The following is a 19,118-nucleotide window of genomic DNA, read 5'->3' as shown; positions in this document are numbered from 1 at the left end:
CACCATCAACTGCCTCCCCCTGTAAGGTCTGTTCCCACCATCAGCTGCCTCCCCCTGTACTGCCTGTCCTCACCATCAACTGCCTCCCCCTGTACTGTCTGTTCCCACCATCAGCTGCCTTCCCCTGTACTGTCTGTACTCACCATCAACTGCCTCCCTCTGTACTGCATGTCCTCACCCTCAGCTGCCCCCCCCCCCTGTACTGCCTGTCCTCACCATGAGCTGCCTCCCCCTGTACTGTCTGTTCCCACCATCAGCTGCCTCCCCCTGTACTGTCTGTCCTCAACATCAACTGCCTCTCCCTGTACTGCCTGTCCTCGCCATCAGCTGCTTCCCACTGTACTGCCTGTCCTCACCATGAGATGCCTCCCCCTGTACTGCCTGTCCTCAACATCAGCTGCTTCCCTCTGTACTGCCTGTCCTCACCATCAGTTGCCTCCCCTTGTACTGCCTGTCCTCACCAGAAGCTGCCTCCCCCTGTACTGCCTGTCCTCACCATCAGCTGCCTCCCCCTGTACTGCCTGTCCTCGCTAGAAGCTGCCTCCCCCTGTACTGCCTGTCCTCACCATCAGTTGCCTCCCCTTGTACTGCCTGTCCTCACCAGAAGCTGCCTCCCCCTGTACTGCCTGTCCTCACCATCAGCTGCCTCCCCCTGTACTGCCTGTCCTCACCAGAAGCTGCCTCCCCCTGTACTGCCTGTCCTCACCATCAGTTGCCTCCCCTTGTACTGCCTGTCCTCACCAGAAACTGCCTCCCCCTGTACTGCCTGTCCTCACCATCAGCTGCCTCCCCCTGTACTGCCTGTCCTCACCATCAGCTGCCTCCCCCTATACTGTCTGTTCCCACCATCAGCTGCCTCCCCCTGTACTGTCTGTCCTCAACATCAACTGCCTGTCACTGTACTGCCTGTCCTCACTATCAGCTGCCTCCCCCTGTACTGCCTGTCCTCACCAGAAGCTACCTCCCCCTGTACTGCCTGTCCTCACCAGAAGCTGCCTCCCTCTGTACTGCCTGTCCTCACCATCAGCTGCCTCCCCCTGTACTGCCTGTCCTCACCAGAAGCTGCCTCCCCCTGTACTGCCTGTCCTCACCATCAGTTGCCTCCCCTTGTACTGCCTGTCCTCACCAGAAGCTGCCTCCCCCTGTACTGCCTGTCCTCACCATCAGCTGCCTCCCCCTGTACTGCCTGTCCTCACCATCAGCTGCCTCCCCCTATACTGTCTGTTCCCACCATCAGCTGCCTCCCCCTGTACTGTCTGTCCTCAACATCAACTGCCTGTCACTGTACTGCCTGTCCTCACTATCAGCTGACTCCCCCTGTACTGCCTGTCCTCACTATCAGCTGACTCCTCCTGTACTGCCTGTCCTCACCATAAGCTGCCTCCCCCTGTACTGCCTGTCCTCACCATCAACTGCCTCCCCCTATACTTGTGGCTATAAATATGGGTATGATTTTGTGTAGTGAAAAGTGAAAATCTGGTCACCTTATTGCTGCATCTCCTCCAAAGGCCTGTACACACAATAAGAAAATCGGAAGTAAAATTTAGTACAGCGAACGATTATCTGATCGTTAGTATAGTGCTTTCGACAGCCGATTCAGACTTTTCAGTCGACAAAAACAGAAGGTGCATGCTATAAAATTTTTATCATACGTGAACACAACATCCGATTTTCCTTTAATCAGTACAGTTTTTGTCCTAAAAAAATCGTAAGCGCAAGACTACGCATGCTCAGATACTAAAGAATACCTTACACAACAATTCAACACATTGCATCACTTCTGAAGTTGGATTCTGTCATACCTCTGTCGAAATTTCGTAAATTGCGTAACCTCTTCACTTTTGATATGCGACAGGGTGGATAAAAATCAATGATTACAATTTTTGATTTAAATCAGATTTTTTAGATTTTAAATGAGATTTGTTTACTTTTATCAAATTTATTTCAATATAGATAAATAAGATAATAGATAATATAGATAAGATACATTAATAATTTAGTTAAAGGGGTTGTAAAGGTAAATGCTTTTTCACCTTAATGCATTCTATGCATTAAAGTGAAAAAACATCTGACAGTGCCTGCGCCCCCAGCCCCCCGTTTTACTTACCTCACCCCTCGAATGTCCCGCGCTCATCCCCCGACGTCCTTTCCACCATTCAGCCTGGCTGCTGATTGCCTGGAGTGGATGGATGGAAAGCAGCGCAGCCATTGGCTCGTGCTGCTGTTAATCACATCCACTGACGCGGAGCGCTGGGGGGCGGGGCCGTGTGATACAGCGAGCGGCTATAGCCGCCGGCTGTATCACGGGAGTGCGCCCGCAGATGCTTCTCACCATGCGAGGGAGCTCGCATGAACGTGAGAAGCATCTGAGGGAGGAAGCCGAGACAGCCGCCGAGGGACCCCAGAAGAGCAGGTTCGGGGCCACTCGGTGCAAAACGAGCTGCACAGTGGAGGTAAGTATAACATGTTTGTTATTAAAAAAAATAAATAATTCACTTTACAATCCCTTTAATTTGGCACAGTTATGTGAGGCTGTATATTCTGCAATATTTACATTTTTTTGGTAAACTCATTCAATGAATCCAAGCTCTGCAAACAGAGATAACATGCACTGCATTGAAGCATTCACACAATTTCACAATAACTATGAGATGAAACAAAGTTCAGGAATATATCTTTATCCCATTGTTTTGCAAATCTATGTACACTACAAACTTGTATGATTGAATCGATTCTGATATCGCTTTTACTAACCTGACAGCTTATTATTCTAAATAGGAAACCTTCATTTTATTTGCAAGTATTAAAGATTCTAACTACCAGCGACAATAAGTCCTTACATTTAAAGAGCACTTGTCATTTCAGATCCATCATGGCAGCGCCTGTTAGCGGGCATCCACTCACCTGCTGCCACCACGTCCCTCACCTTGTTATGCCACTGCCGCATCACCAGCCGTCCCATTAAAGTGAATGGGACTCAGGGGCGGATCCAGGGGGGGGGGCAACGGGTCAATTGCCCCCTCCGAGAATACCTGCAGCTGATGACAACAAAGCCGGTTCCGCGGGTCCAATCGCGGCCGGTTCCGCGGGTACCAGCGGGCCGGTTCCGCGGGTACCCGCGCGGCTGGTTCCGCGGGTACCCGCGCGGCCGGTTCCGCGGGTCCAATCGCGGCCGGTTCCGCGGGTACCAGCATGCCGGTTCCGCGTGTCCAATCGCGGCCGGTTCCGCGGGTACCCGCGCCACCGGTTCCGCGGGTACCCGCGCTGAGTGGACGGGTGGGGGGGGGGGCAGCTGGGCGGCTTAGGAGGGCTGCTGGCCAATCAGGAAGCCAGCAGGCAGGGGAGCAGGGAGATGACATCATCTCTCACTGCCCTGCATCCCTCCAGTTCAGCCCTCACTGTGTAGGAAGCTGTGTGCAGCATAGAGATTGCATCATCTCTCTGCTGCCTATCTTCACTCTGGGACCCAACAAAAGAACACCTTAGCAGAAAAGTGACACAGTAGGTGACAATCCGCAATGTGTGGCAGGCTACGTGGCAAGTGGCAATCCACAATGTGTGGCAGACTACGTGGCAAGTGGCAATCCACAATGTGTGGCAGACTATGTGGCAAGTGTCAATCCGCAATGTGTGGCAGGTGACGTGGCAAGTGACAATCCGCAATGTGTGGCAGGTGACGTGGCAAGTGACAATCCGCAATGTGTGGCAGGTGACGTGGCAATCCGCAATGTGTGGCAGGTGACGTGGCAAGTGGCAATCCACAATGTGTGGCAGACTACGTGGCAAGTGGCAATCCGCAATGTGTGGGAGGTGACGTGGCAAGTGACAATCCGCAATGTGTGGCAGGTGACGTGGCAAGTGGCAATCCACAATGTGTGGCAGGCAACGTGGCAAGTGACAATCCGCAATGTGTGTGTGCCACGTCACCTGCCACACATTGGGGATTGTCACTTGCCACGTCACCTACGTGGCAAGTGACAATCCCCAATGTGTGGCAGGTGACGTGGCAAGTGGCAATCCGCAATGTGTGTCAGGCAACGTGGCAAGTGACAATCCGCAATGTGTGGCAGGTGACGTGGCAATCCGCAATGTGTGGCAGGTTACGTGGCAATCCGCATCTGGTGGCAGGCGACGTGGCAAGTGACAATCCGCAATGTGTGGTAGGTGACGTGGCAAGTGGCAATCCGCAATGTGTGGCAGGCTACGTTGCAAGTGGCAATCCGCAATGTGTGGCAGGTGACGTGGCAAGTGACAATCCGCAATGTGTGGCAGGTGGCGTGGCAAGTAACAATCCGCAATGTGTGGCAGGTGACGTGGCAAGTGACAATCCGCAATGTGTGGCAGGCTATGTGGCAAGTGGCAATCCGCAATGTGTGGCAGGCAACGTGGCAAGTGACAATCCGCAATGTGTGGCAGGTGACGTGGCAAGTGACAATCCGCAATGTGTGGCAGGTGACGTGGCAAGTGACAATCCGCAATGTGTGGCCGGCTACGTGGCAAGTGGCAATCCGCAATGTGTGGCAGACTACGTGGCAAGTGGCAATCCACAATGTGTGGCAGACTATGTGGCAATCCGCAATGTGTGGCAGGTGACGTGGCAAGTGGCAATCCACAATGTGTGGCAGACTACGTGGCAAGGGGCAATCCGCAATGTGTGGCAGGTGACGTGGCAAGTGACAATCCGCAATGTGTGGCAGGTGACGTGGCAAGTGACAATCCGCAATGTGTGGCAGGTGACGTGGCAAGTGGCAATCCACAATGTGTGGCAGGCAACGTGGCAAGTGACAATCCGCAATGTGTGTGTGCCACGTCACCTGCCACACATTGCGGATTGTCACTTGCCACGTCACCTACGTGGCAAGTGACAATCCCCAATGTGTGGCAGGTGACGTGGCAAGTGGCAATCCGCAATGTGTGTCAGGCAACGTGGCAAGTGACAATCCGCAATGTGTGGCAGGTGACGTGGCAATCCGCAATGTGTGGCAGGCTACGTGGCAATCCTAATCTGGTGGCAGGCGACGTGGCAAGTGACAATCCACAATGTGTGGCAGGTGACGTGGCAAGTGGCAATCCGCAATGTGTGGCAGGTGACGTGGCAAGTGACAATCCGCAATGTGTGGCAGGTGACGTGGCAAGTGACAATCCGCAATGTGTGGCCGGCTACGTGGCAAGTGGCAATCCGCAATGTGTGGCAGACTACGTGGCAAGTGGCAATCCACAATGTGTGGCAGACTATGTGGCAATCCGCAATGTGTGGCAGGTGACGTGGCAAGTGGCAATCCACAATGTGTGGCAGACTACGTGGCAAGGGGCAATCCGCAATGTGTGGCAGGTGACGTGGCAAGTGACAATCCGCAATGTGTGGCAGGTGACGTGGCAAGTGACAATCCGCAATGTGTGGCAGGTGACGTGGCAAGTGGCAATCCACAATGTGTGGCAGGCAACGTGGCAAGTGACAATCCGCAATGTGTGTGTGCCACGTCACCTGCCACACATTGCGGATTGTCACTTGCCACGTCACCTACGTGGCAAGTGACAATCCCCAATGTGTGGCAGGTGACGTGGCAAGTGGCAATCCGCAATGTGTGTCAGGCAACGTGGCAAGTGACAATCCGCAATGTGTGGCAGGTGACGTGGCAATCCGCAATGTGTGGCAGGCTACGTGGCAATCCTAATCTGGTGGCAGGCGACGTGGCAAGTGACAATCTGCAATGTGTGGCAGGTGACGTGGCAAGTGGCAATCCGCAATGTGTGGCAGGCTACGTTGCAAGTGGCAATCCGCAATGTGTGGCAGGCTACGTGGCAAGTGACAATCCGCAATGTGTGGCAGGTGACGTGGCAAGTGACAATCCGCAATGTGTGGCAGGTGACGTGGCAAGTGACAATCCGCAATGTGTGGCAGGCTATGTGGCAAGTGGCAATGTGTGGCAGGTGACGTGGCAAGTGACAATCCGCAATGTGTGGCAAGTGACAATCCGCAATGTGTGGCAGGTGACGTGGCAAGTGACAATCCGCAATGTGTGGCAGGCTACGTGGCAAGTGGCAATCCGCAATGTGTGGCAGGCAACGTGGCAAGTGACAATCCGCAATGTGTGGCAGGTGACGTGGCAAGTGGCAATCCGCAATGTGTGGCAGGTGACGTGGCAAGTGGCAATCCACAATGTGTGGCAGACTACGTGGCAAGTGGCAATCCGCAATGTGTGGCAGGTGACGTGGCAAGTGACAATCCACAATGTGTGGCAGGTGACGTGGCAAGTGACAATCCGCAATGTGTGGCAGGTGACGTGGCAATCCACAATGTGTGGCAGGCAACGTGGCAAGTGACAATCCGCAATGTGTGGCAGGTGACGTGGCAAGTGACAATCCGCAATGTGTGGCAGGTGACGTGGCAAGTGACAATCCGCAATGTGTGGCAGGTGACGTGGCAAGTGACAATCCGCATTTGGTGACAAGTGACGTGGCAAGTGACAATCCACATTTGGTGGCAGGCGACATGGCAAGTGACATCCTCAGGGCTCCCACTGATTCTGCATTATGGTGAGTTGAACCATTGCACGTCCGCAATGTGTGGCAGGTGACGTGGCAAGTGACAATCCGCAATGTGTGGCAGGCTACGTGGCAAGTGGCAATCCGCAATGTGTGGCAGGCAACGTGGCAAGTGACAATCCGCAATGTGTGGCAGGTGACGTGGCAAGTGGCAATCCGCAATGTGTGGCAGGTGACGTGGCAAGTGGCAATCCACAATGTGTGGCAGACTACGTGGCAAGTGGCAATCTGCAATGTGTGGCAGGTGACGTGGCAAGTGACAATCCGCAATGTGTGGCAGGTGACGTGGCAAGTGACAATCCGCAATGTGTGGCAGGTGACGTGGCAATCCACAATGTGTGGCAGGCAACGTGGCAAGTGACAATCCGCAATGTGTGGCAGGTGACGTGGCAAGTGACAATCCGCAATGTGTGGCAGGTGACGTGGCAAGTGACAATCCGCAATGTGTGGCAGGTGACGTGGCAAGTGACAATCCGCATTTGGTGACAAGTGACGTGGCAAGTGACAATCCACATTTGGTGGCAGGCGACATGGCAAGTGACATCCTCAGGGCTCCCACTGATTCTGCATTATGGTGAGTTGAACCATTTAATTTTATATTACAATGTAATAATAGAAATAATGCGCTTCAATCATCCTGACACCATAACAACCATGGTGCCGTAATGATTGAAGCGCAAATACCAGCCATTTCCCATATAAATTGCCCCCAAAAAAACATATTTTATAGCAGTGCCCCTCCCGAGATTAGACTCTGGATCCGCCCCTGATGGGACTGTTGGAGAGTCGACAGCGGGTCAGAGGAGTAGCTGCTGCAGGAAAGAGATGACAGTTGCGCTTTAAAAATTATAATTTATATCGAGTTGATTTAACCACTTAAGGAGCGGAAGGATTTGCCATCTTAATGACCAGGCCATTTTTTGCAATATGGCACTGCATTGCTTTAACTAAAAATTGTGCGGTCATGCGGCGCTGTAGCCAAACATAATTGATGTCCTTTTTTTCCCACAAATAGAGATTTCTTTTGGTGGTATTTGATCACCTCTGCATTTTTTTATTTTAGGCAAAAAAAAAAAGACCAACAATTTTTAGAAAAAAAAACAATATTTTGCACTTTTTGCTAAAATGTAAAAAAAACTAATTTCTTCATCAGTTTAGGCCAATATGGATTCTTCTACATGTTTTTGGTAAAAGAAAATCGCAATAAGCTTATATTGATTGGTTTGCGCAAAAGTTATAGTATCTACAAAATATATTTATGGGATTTTTATTATTATTATAATTTACAAGTAATGGCGGTGATCATTGAATTTTAGGACTGCGACATTGCAGTGGACAAATCGGACACTTTTGACACTTTTTTGAGACCAGTGACATTATTACAGTGATCAGAGCTAAAATTAGCCACTGAATACTGTATAAATGTCACTGGCAGGGAAGGGGTTAACACTAGGGGGCGATCAAAGGGTTAAGTGTTCCCCAGGGAGTTGTTTCTGGGGGGAGGGGACTGACTGGGAGTAGAGAGAGATCGCCGATTCCTGATCACAAGGAACGGACGATCTCACTGTACTCTCCTGTCAGAACAGGGATCTGCTTTGTTCACAAAGGCAGATCCCCGTTCTGGCTCTCCGAGGAAGGATCGTGGGTGGCCGGCGAAAATCGTGGCCGCTGGAACCCGCACATCGGCTCCCCCCATGCTGTGCAGCGGGCGTGCGTGCACCCACAGTGACACGTGCACAAAACTACTACCAACCTAATCACTCACTTCATTCCTCCCAAGACCTCCTGCTCTCTATCTCCCTCATCACCTCCTCCCATATCCGCCTCCAGGACTTCTCCCGAGCCTCGCCCATCCTCTGGAATTCACTACCCCAATCTGTCAGAATGTCTCCAAATTTATCCACTTTTAGGTGATCCCTGAAAACTTTCCTCTTCAGAGAAGCCTATCCTGCCTCCCTCTAACAACTGCACTATTTTTTCCATGAGCTCATCCCCCACAGCTATTACCCTTTTGTATAACTTGACCCTCCCTCCTAGATTGTAAGCTCTAACGAGCAGGGCCCTCTGATTCCCTCTGTATTGAATTGTTTGGTATTGTAATGTCTCCCCTCATGTTTTAAAGTGCTGCGTAAACTGTCGGCTCTATATAAATCCTGTATAATAATAATAATAACTACGTACGGGTATGTCGTTTCGTGCATTATGGCTGCCCTGCCACAGTATATATGCGGTGGGCGGTCCTTAAAGGGTAAGTTCAACATTACAGAAAAATCTGTAAGGAGAATTTAGACAGGACCCCCTCCTCACCGCCCCCTCGTCCGATAATCCGATCGTGTGTACAAGGCTTAACAGGGATGCATGTCACAGGGTGACAACTCAGGAACACAACTGAGAAACGGTTGTCACTCCAGAACAGGAAATGTCCGAACATTGACCTTCATGGCAGGATTGTCTCAATATACAAACTGTCAATTCCAAAATCCTGACCGGGTGTCATATGACGTCCCCAGGATTTTGAGCCCCCGGGGGAGAGCATTGCGGCCATTGTTGTTGCAGGGTGTCAATCTGACACCTCGCAACTATGATCTCGGTAAAGAGTCTCCGACGGAGACTCTTTACCACGTCATCAGCCGTGTCCAATCACGGATGATCACAGTGTAAATGGGAAGAGCCGGTGATCGGCTTTTCCTCACTGGCATCTGTCAGACGCGAGTAGAGGAGAGCCGATCGGCTGCTCCCCTGACGGGGGTCTGTGCTGATCGATTATCAGCGCAGCCCCCCCGAGGATGCCCACACTGGACCACCAGGGATGCCACCAGACCACCAGGGAAGCCCAGCACCAGGTATGCCACCCTAGACCACCAGGGATGCCAGTTAGTGCCCACAATGGATGCCAATTATTGTTTGGCACTGATTGGCATCCAGCCATACAATATAATACAATACAATGCTGCCTATCAGTGTTTATCCGTGCCGCCTATCCATGCCCATCTGTGCCGCCTATCCATGCCAATCTGTGCCAATTATCAGTGCCAAATTGTGCCACCTATCAGTGCCCATCCGTGCCGCCCATCAGTGCCGCATATCAGTGCCCATCAATGCCACCTCATCAGTGCCACTTCATTGGTGCCACCTCATCGGTGCTCATCAGTGCCGCCTTATCAGTGCCCGTCAGTGCAGCCCCATCAGTGCCCATCAGTGAAGGAGAAAACTTACTTATTTACAAAGTTTTGAAACTGAAACAAAAAAAACATTTTTTTTCAAAATGTTCATTCTTTTTTTATTTGTTTAGCAAAAAATAAAAACCGTAGAGCTGATCAAATACCACCAAAAGAAAGCTCTATTTGTGGGAAAAAATGATAAAAATGTCATTTGGGTACAGTGTAGCATGACCGCGCAATTGTCATTCAAAGTGCGACAGCGCTGAAAGCTCAAAATTGGTCTGGGCAGGAAGGTGTTTAAGTGCCTGGTATTGAAGTGAATGAATGAAATACTTGTATAGCGCACAATGCGAACTGAATCGCCTCTGAAGTGGTTAAACAATGTGAACGTGTCGGGGTGTACATGACATTTTTACCGGCTGGCTTTTGATGGTATTGCTAAGATGAGGTCACGTTGTGAAATGTATAATGTTTATGTCTAGGCGTGGTGTATTGCCAGTTCAATCTAGGGCAGTATTATTTGTGCTTTGTGGTGCCATAAAACCTCTTGCTGGCAAACCGTAAACTTTTCGCTGGGGAAAAGTCCCCCCTGTCCCACGACTGGTGAGATTGAGGTCATATCTATGTGTGTATCTGGTGCACAGACAGGACAGACAGGCAGTCAAATTTGCATTCTGAGAAGGTTGCATTTATGTCCCAGATACTCAAGAGGAAGACACAGGTAGGCGGGAGGTTTGTAGTAAAGAGCAGATAAAAGGGGAAATCACCATCACAGCTCTGCAAAAGCTCCACAGCAACCAGAGATGAAGGTAGGTCCTGCAACTGTCACTTACTATGCTGCTAATGCCCCCCCTTAGGACCTACATGCCCCTCTGTCAGTCTTTTGTTAACAATCTACTCTCATTTTGGAGTTATTTCTACCAATAATGTTTTTTTTTTTTTGTTTTGTTTTTTATCTGTATGCAATATAACTACCATATAATATTTTATTTATTTATTTTAGTTACTTATATATTGCCATCAATTTACGCAGCGCTTTACATATATACATTGTACATTCACATCGGTCCCTTCCCCTCAAGGAGCTTACAATCTAAGGTCCCTAACTCACATTCATACATACGAGGGACAATTTAGACAGAAGCCAATTAACCTACCAGCATGTCTTTTGGAGTGTGGGAGGAAACCGGAGTACCCGGAGGAAACCCACGCAGGCACAGTTTTATATCTGTATAGATATATTTCATTGCCGATAGATATTGTTCTTTAACCACTTAAGGACCGGAAGATTTGCCCCCTTAATGACCGGGCCATTTTTTTTTTTTTTTTTTTTTTTTTTTTTTTTTGCGATATGGCACTGACAATTGCAATTCGTGTGACGCTGTACCCAAACAAAATTGACATATTTTTTTTCCCCACAAATAGATTTCTTTCGGTGGTATTTGATCACCTCTGTGTTTTTTATTTTTTGCGCTATAAGCAAAAAAATAAAAATAAAAAAAAGGCTGACAATTTTGAAAAAAAAATGTTTTTTTTTCTTTTTTGCTATAATAGGTTTCCCCCCCCAAAATTTCTTAATCAATTTAGGCCAATGTGTATTCTTCTACATATTTAAAAAAAAAAAAAAGGATTTCTGTTGGTGGTATTTGATCACCTCTGCGTTTTTTCTTTTTTGCGCTATAAACAAAAAAAAAAGACTGACAATTTAAAAAAAAAAAAAAAAAAAAAAAAAAAATATATATATATATATATATATATATATATATATATATATATATATATATATATATATATATATATATAATTTTTTTTTTTTTGCTATAATAAATTTTCAAAAAAATCCCCCAAATTTCTTAATCAATTTAGGCCAATGTGTATTCTTCTACATATTTTTTGAAAAAAAAAAAAAAAGATTTCTGTTGGTGGTATTTAATCACCTCTGCGTTTTTTCTTTTTTGCGCTATAAACAAAAAAAAAGACTAACAATTTAAAATATATATATATATATATATATATATATATATATATATATATATATATATATATATATATATAATTTTTTTTTTTTTTTTGCTATAATAAATTTTCAAAAAAAACCCCCAAATTTCTTAATCAATTTAGGCCAATGTGTATTCTTCTACATATTTTTTGAAAAAAAAAAAAAAAGATTTCTGTTGGTGGTATTTAATCACCTCTGCGTTTTTTCTTTTTTGCGCTATAAACAAAAAAAAAAAGACTAACAATTTAAAATATATATATATATATATATATATATATATATATATATATATAATATATATATATATATATATAATTTTTTTTTTTTTTTTGCTATAATAAATTTTCAAAAAAAACCCCCAAATTTCTTAATCAATTTAGGCCAATGTGTATTCTTCTACATATTTTTTGAAAAAAAAAAAAGATTTCTTTTGGTGGTATTTGATCACCTCTGCGTTTTTTCTTTTTTGCGCTATAAACAAAAAAATAGACTGACAATTTTGAAAAAAAAAAAATATACATTTTTTATTTTTTGCTATAATAAATTAAAAAAAATCCCCCCAAATTTCTTAATCAATTTAGGCCAATGTGTATTCTTCTACATATTTTTTGAAAAAAAAAAAAAGATTTCTGTTGGTGGTATTTGATCACCTCTGCGTTTTTTCTTTTTTGCGCTATTAACAAAAAAAAAAAGACTGACAATTTAAAAAAAAAAAAATATATATATATATATATATATATATATATATATATATATATATATATATATATATATATATATATATATATATATATATATATTTTTTTTTTTTTTTTGCTATAATAAATTTTCAAAAAAAACCCCCAAATTTCTTAATCAATTTAGGCCAATGTGTATTCTTCTACATATTTTTTGAAAAAAAAAAAAAGATTTCTTTGGTGGTATTTGATCACCTCTGTTTTTTTTCTTTTTTGCGCTATAAACAAAAAAAAAGACTGACAATTTTGAAAAAAAAAAATATATAAATTTTTTATTTTTTGCTATAATAAATACAAAAAAACACATTTCTCAATCAATTTAGGCCAATGTGTATTCTTCTACATATTTTTTGAAAAAAAAAAAAGATTTCTTTGGTGGTATTTGATCACCTCTGTTTTTTTTCTTTTTTGCGCTATAAACAAAAAAAAAGACTGACAATTTTGAAAAAAAAAAATATATAAATTTTTTATTTTTTGCTATAATAAATACAAAAAAACACATTTCTCAATCAATTTAGGCCAATGTGTATTCTTCTACATATTTTTTGAAAAAAAAAAAGATTTCTTTTGGTGGTATTTGATCACCTCTGCGTTTTTTCTTTTTTGCGCTATAAACAAAAAAAAAAGACTGACAATTTTGAAAAAAATTTTTTTTATTTTTTGCTTTAATAAATATTCAAACCCCCTCAAATTTCTTTAGGTCAGTTTAGGCCAATGTATATTTTTCTACATATTTTTTGAAAAAAAAAAATCGCAATAAGCCTATGTTGACTGGTTTGCGCAAAAGTTATAGCGTCTACATAATAGGGGATAGATTTATGGCATTTTTATTAATTTTTTATTTTTTTTTGCTAGTATTGGCAGTGATCAGCAATTTTTAGCGGGACTGCGACATTGCGACGGACAGATTGGACACTTTTTTGGGACCAGTGACATTTTATACAGCGATCAGTGCTATAAAAATGCACTGATTACTGTTATAAATATCACTGGCAGGGAAGAGGTTAACACTAGTGGTGATCAAGGGGTTAAATGTGTTCCCTTGGGAGGTGTTTCTAACTGTGGGGGGATGGGGCTGACTGGAGGAGGAGAGAGATGGCTGTTCCTGATCACTAGGAACAGATATCTCTCTCTACTCCCCTATGAGAACGGGGATCTGTTTGTTTACATTGAGAGATCCCCGTTCTGGCTCTCTTTGGCGCGATCGCAGGTGGCCGGCGGACATAGCGGCTCCCCCGCCGTGCAACAGGTGCACCTGCTATAGCTCTTAAAGGAGCCGACGTACCAGTACGGCAATTTGCGGGAACAAGCTGACCTGCCGCAGTATAATGACGGCAGCTGGTCGGCAAGTGGTTAAGGATCGATTCACCTAATATTTTTTTTTTTTAATAACCCCCGGGGTGGTCGCACCTAATGCTATTCATAATGGTATATGTATCACATGTAGGTATTATAACTCATGATCTTTTTAAATAAACTCACTTTGTTGTCCCCAGCAAGCATGTTCCCATTTTTAGTGTGGGCATTTGAAGCTCACTCGTTCCTCCTTCCTAGATACGGCGCTGCTGGCTACCGAGCATGCGCCTTCCGATCTGTTTACCGTGATTTGTGTTTTGCGGTTTTCAATCTGCCTAACAAACAAACAGGCCAATAAAAAGCATAAATGTGCAAAAATGCAAAACGCACAGCAAAAGCACTGCAAAAAGGATGCTAACTAAATCACCTAAAGGTGGATAGGGTAGGAGCTAACCAGACATACTGGGGTAGAGGATGGGAGAAGTCCTGGAGGCGCTTAAGTTATATGCGGATCTTGGACCCCAACAGTGAGAACTCCCAGACAGAATTCTTTACTCTGTTCCTGTTCACTTGGGAGTTTTCGGTGTTCCAGCTTCTACAGTTACATTCCCCGTATAAAAAATAAACTGTAAACCATTCACAGGGATGGTGGGAGCCCTTCATAATGAACATAGCAGAGGTGTAGACCTGGGATCATAGAGCTGGGATGGTGGGAACCCTCATAATGAACACAGCTGAGGTGTAAACCTGGGATCATAGTGTTGGGATGGTGGGGACCCTCATAATGCACACAGCAGAGGTGTAGACCTGGGATCATACTGTTGGGATGGTGGGAACCCTCATAATGAACACAGCAGAGGTGTAGACCTGGGATCATAGAGCTGGGATGGTGGGGACCCTCATAATGAACACAGCAGAGGTGTAAACCTGGGATCATAGTGTTGGGATGGTGGGAACCCTCATAATGAACACAGCAGAGGTGTAGACCTGGGATCTTAGTGTTGGGATGGTGGGAACCCTCATAATGCACACAGCAGAGGTGTTGACCTGGGATCATAGAGCTGGGATGGTGGGAACCCTCATAATGCACACAGCAGAGGTGTTGACCTGGGATCATAGAGCTGGGATGGTGGGAACCCTCATAATGAACACAGCGGAGGTGTAGACCTGGGATCATAGTGTTGGGATGGTGGGGACCCTCATAATGAACATAGCAGAGGTGTAGACCTGGGATCTTAGTGTTGGGATGGTGGGGACCCTCATAATGAACATAGCAGAGGTGTAGACCTGGGATCATAGAGCTGGGATGGTGGGAACCCTCATAATGCACACAGCAGAGGTGTTGACCTGGGATCATAGAGCTGGGATGGTGGGAACCCTCATAATGCACACAGCAGAGGTGTTGACCTGGGATCATAGAGCTGGGATGGTGGGAACCCTCATAATGATCACAGCAGAGGTGTTGACCTGGGATCATAGTGTTGGGATGGTGGGAACCCTCATAATGAACACAGCAGAGGTGTAGACCTGGGATCATAGAGCTGAGATGGTGGGAACCCTCATAATGAACACAGCAGAGGTGTAGACCTGGGATTATAGTGCTGAGATGGTGGGAACCCTCATAATGAACACAGCAGAGGTGTAGACCTGAGATTTTAGTGTAGGGATAGTGATAGCCCCTCATAATGGTCACAGCAGGCTTGTAGACCTGGGATCTCAGCGATGGGATGGCCGGAAGTCCCTCATAGTGCACAGCAGATGTACAGACCTTGGGATCTCAGCACAGGGATGATGGGAGCCTCTTATAATGGACACAGCAGGTGTGTAGACCTGGGATCTTATCCTAGTGCAGGGATGGTGGAAGCCCTTCATAGTGGGCATAGCAGACTGATAGATCTAGGAGCTCAGAGATGGGATGGTGGGAGTCCCTCATAATAGGAACAACAGGTAAAAACTATTAGTGTCCTCTGGAAATGATTGCTTAATTTTGGACACTATCACAGAAAAGGAAGAGGAGTCATGTTGCCCCTGGCAATGTTTGCTGGGATTTTCTAAGTTATAACACCTACAGACATAACACGGCAGCCAATCATTCACTTGTTTAGTAAGCATTACTGACTGAGCAGAAAAGCTGATCTGCAGAGCTGGTATTTTTTTCTTGTCGGTTTTCTATTTTATGAATAAGGTGGTTGAAGCCTTATTACTGCAATGACAACAACACTGTCAAGTTCTGTCCATAATACTTTTTTATTTCTTTTTTCTTAATTGCACTGGCAGTTACATTTTTGTCCCCTCTTTTTTCCTTACCTTCAATAAGGACGTGTGTGTTCCAGTCCGTTCTTGATGCGTTTTACAGCATTACAGTACAGTGCAGGAAAAGTGCAGCATGTTCTACTTTTTTTTTTTTTCTGGCACTGGAACTGCAAGAACTGGTGTGAACTATGCCATTGAAAACCATATAATCTACCTTCCATGTGTTTTTCATGCAAAAAAAAAGACGCACTGGACTGGACGCATGTGGTGTGAACTGGCCCTAAGGCCGCGTACACACGCGCGGACTGTTGGCCCAACTTTGTCCGTCCAACAGTTTGAGCGAACAGTCCGCTCAAACTTAGCATGGACGGACATGGCCACACACGACGAACGAACAGTTTGCTGAAACCGTGCGCGATGACGTGAACGGCACGTACGACGGGACGCAAAATACGACGTCCTATACACTGCATTATAACTTTCGGCTTGAAAATCCTTTCTGAGCATGCACGGAACTTAGTTTGACGAACAAGCCTACACACGGGCGGACTGTTCGTTGAAACAAGGTTTCAGCGGACAGTTTTTCGGAATTTCCGTAAAACCTTGTCCGTCCAACTGTCCGCTGAAACTGTCCGCTGAAAGCCCACACACGAGCGGACTGTCCGCCCAAACACTGTTCAGCGGACAAGGTTGGGCCAACAGTCCGCGCGTGTGTACGCGGCCTAAGAATTATTTTGTTTATTTTTGCTTTTAAGAATTTTTATTTAAGTATTCTCGTTCAACAGACAAACACATTTCCTGTACCCGGACACGCTGTCTTGATATTATCTGGTATCTCCCATGTGCTTTCTGAGTACATCTATTTTTTTTAATAGAGACTGTACATATATTTACTTTTTAAATTCATGCCATGTACACAGTGGAAAACCATTCAACTCTCCCATGAAGGTTTATAGTCAGCTTTTCTGGAGTCGAATGGTGCTTTAGCGTTTCAATAAACCTGGATGAGGCTTATCAAGTGGTTTGCAGGTAGTTAGTTACTGTGGTTTAAAAAAAAGATGTAAAAAAAAGATATCTGCAAATATTACCAAACTATTTTTACATTAGCAATGTTTTCACACTGTAACTTTCCTGCAATTACAGTTTCTATTATGTTTTTCTTCTTTTTTTTTTAGCACCCATAACACAGAAAACATATTTTATTATATATTATATCTAATGGATGCTTGGTGTGCCACCAACGTAAGGTGCACCACACTGACCACCAATGTAAGGGGCACCACACTGACCACCGATGTAAGGTGCACCAAACTGACCACCAATATCGGGGCACCAAACTGACCACCAAAATCAGGGGCACCAAACTGAACATCAAAATCAGGGGCACCAAACTGACCACCGATGTAAGGTGCACCAAACTGACCATCAATATCAGGGGCACCAAACTGACCACCAATATCAGGGGCACCACACTGACCACCAATATCAGGGGCACAAAACTGACCACCAATGTAAGGTGCACCAAACTGACCACCAATATCAGGGGCACCAAATTGACCACCAATATCAGGGGCACGAAACTGACCACCAATATCAGGGGCACCAAACTGACCACCAATATCAGGGGCACCACACTGACCACCAATGTAAGGTTCACCATACTGACCACCAATATAAGAAGCTTCACATTTACCACTAGTGTAATGGCATCACATTGGCCACCAAGGTAAAGGGTCACTACAGTGTTAACTATCTGCATTTGTCTTTTGATGATGGTAATTATTTTTAATGATTATTACTGAAAACCATTTTATCGTGTAAAGCGCAGTGTTGAAAAACTATCCCCTATGGGTGTCACTTTTCCTAAATACTCCCACAAATATACAAAACCTATTTAGTGACTACTACAGGTGATTTAACATCCATATTTATGCGTATTTGGGTACTAGTATCTAAATTCAAAAACAAAAGAATGATTTTGATCACTAAATACACCACTTTTTGTTTAATTTTAATAATTATTATATCTGCAACTTAATCATCAAGCAAATGTACCATTTGCTATAGATAAATTATTTAGTATAGGGTGTTCCTATAGACCTGCAGTTTTAAGGGTTCCTTTGGGGTTAAAATGTTGAGACAGGCTGATATAGAGGCATAAGGATAGAAAAATGAGGAAAGCGAATGAGCAATCTGTATATAAGGTGACAGTGGGGGTTGTTTACGAAAGGCAAATCCACTTTGCACTACAAGTGCATACTACAAGTGCAAAGTGCACTTGAAATTGCACTGAAAGTGCACTTGGAAGTGCAGTCGCTGTAGATCTGAAGGGGACATGCAAGGAAAATAAAATAAAAAAACATTTTAGCTTGCACGTGATTGGATGATAAAATCAGCAGAGCTTCCCCTCATTTTAGATCTTCCCTTCAGATCTACAGTGAATGCACTTCCAAGTGCACTTTGCACTTGTAGTTTGCACTTGTAGTGCAAAGTGGATTTGCCTTTTGTAAATAACCACCAGTGTGTGTCTGGTCATATAGTGAAGTAGGAAGAAGTGTTGGATAAGCTGTGCATAATTGACAGTGAGGCCAGGTTCACACATGTGTGGCCGCGGGATATCATGTCTGGGGTCCGGTGCATACACTGGTTCAGGTGCAATTCAGGTCCGAATTTTAGCCTGAATTCACACCTGAACTGGATCCAAAGATGCCCCAGACCGTGGCTGCCCCGGACATGTGTAAATCGTCTACATTGAGAGCCGGTCACACTTGCCTGTCAAGTGAATTGGATGCAGGGAAACTCACATCCAATTCGCATATGTGTGAACCCAGCTAGAGTGTTTTGTTAGATTTTAGAGAAGGAAGCAATGAAGTGATAATTATTGAGTGAGAAACTCTGAAGAAGTAACTGAAGTGAAGGAGCAAGAAGGTCAGTAGAGCAAGGGCACGGAAAGAGCAAGGGTAGGGATAGAACAAGGGTAGGGATAGAACAAGGGTAGGGATAGAGCAAGGGTACGGAAAGAGCAAGGGTACGGATAGAGCAAGGGTACGGATAGAGCAAGGGTACGGATAGAGCAAGGGTACGGATAGAGCAAGGGTACGGATAGAGCAAGGATACGGATAGAGC

At 45.2% G+C, this 19,118-nt stretch overlaps 1 protein-coding gene across 1 annotated transcript in view; it reads left to right on the top strand.

The window, feature by feature from the left end:
• Nucleotides 1–10,353: 10,353 nt before the first annotated feature.
• The window catches only part of LOC143926614 (interleukin-12 receptor subunit beta-2-like), a 127,976-nt gene continuing 119,211 nt past the window's right edge, over nucleotides 10,354–19,118 (top strand). The window contains exon 1 of the mRNA XM_077450515.1: nucleotides 10,354–10,516. The gene's annotated coding sequence lies outside the window, so the exon portion shown is untranslated. The remainder of the gene's footprint in view (nucleotides 10,517–19,118) is intronic.

Source organism: Lithobates pipiens, unplaced genomic scaffold (genome assembly GCF_037356315.1).
Source record: "Lithobates pipiens isolate NorthernLeopardFrog02 unplaced genomic scaffold, aLitPip1_a1.2 Scaffold_23, whole genome shotgun sequence".
Classification (NCBI taxonomy): Eukaryota; Metazoa; Chordata; class Amphibia; order Anura; family Ranidae; genus Lithobates; species Lithobates pipiens.
Note: the sequence above shows the minus strand (reverse complement) of the source record. Positions and strands in the feature narration are given on the sequence as shown.